Source organism: Alligator sinensis, unplaced genomic scaffold (genome assembly GCF_000455745.1).
Source record: "Alligator sinensis unplaced genomic scaffold, ASM45574v1 scaffold534_1, whole genome shotgun sequence".
Classification (NCBI taxonomy): domain Eukaryota; kingdom Metazoa; phylum Chordata; order Crocodylia; family Alligatoridae; genus Alligator; species Alligator sinensis.
This window is the reverse complement of record NW_005842050.1, coordinates 2469557-2469877: the sequence shown is the minus strand read 5'-3', so window position 1 is coordinate 2469877 and position 321 is coordinate 2469557. Positions and strand designations below refer to the sequence as shown.

Sequence of the window (321 nt, the reverse complement as noted above, 5' to 3'; positions counted from 1 at the left end):
CCCCCCCCCCCCCCCCCCCCCGACTCGAGCAGGGATTCTGCCCCCACAGTGCAGACTGTAGCCAACATGTGGTATGCTGCTTAATGCTGCAAAGTCTGTGTAAGGCAGACAGGACAAAGGCAGACATGACAGTATCCACTTAGGGCTTTTTGGAGCTAATCAACAGGTAGCTGGTCCCTTAGTTCCTTCCTTGGACAAAGTTGTTTAAGAGAGCTTGTACTAATGAGAGAAACTTTTGTTTTCTGATGGGCTGCTAAATGCTATCAATTCCCTGTGTAACTCTAACTAAATGCTTTGTTATGAACTCCCTGCTGCCTCCCT

At 48.9% G+C, this 321-nt stretch overlaps 1 protein-coding gene across 1 annotated transcript in view; it reads left to right on the top strand.

The window, feature by feature from the left end:
* The window catches only part of EXO1 (exonuclease 1), a 52870-nt gene that overhangs the window by 28424 nt on the left and 24125 nt on the right, over nucleotides 1-321 (top strand). The gene's annotated exons all lie outside the window — the stretch shown is intronic.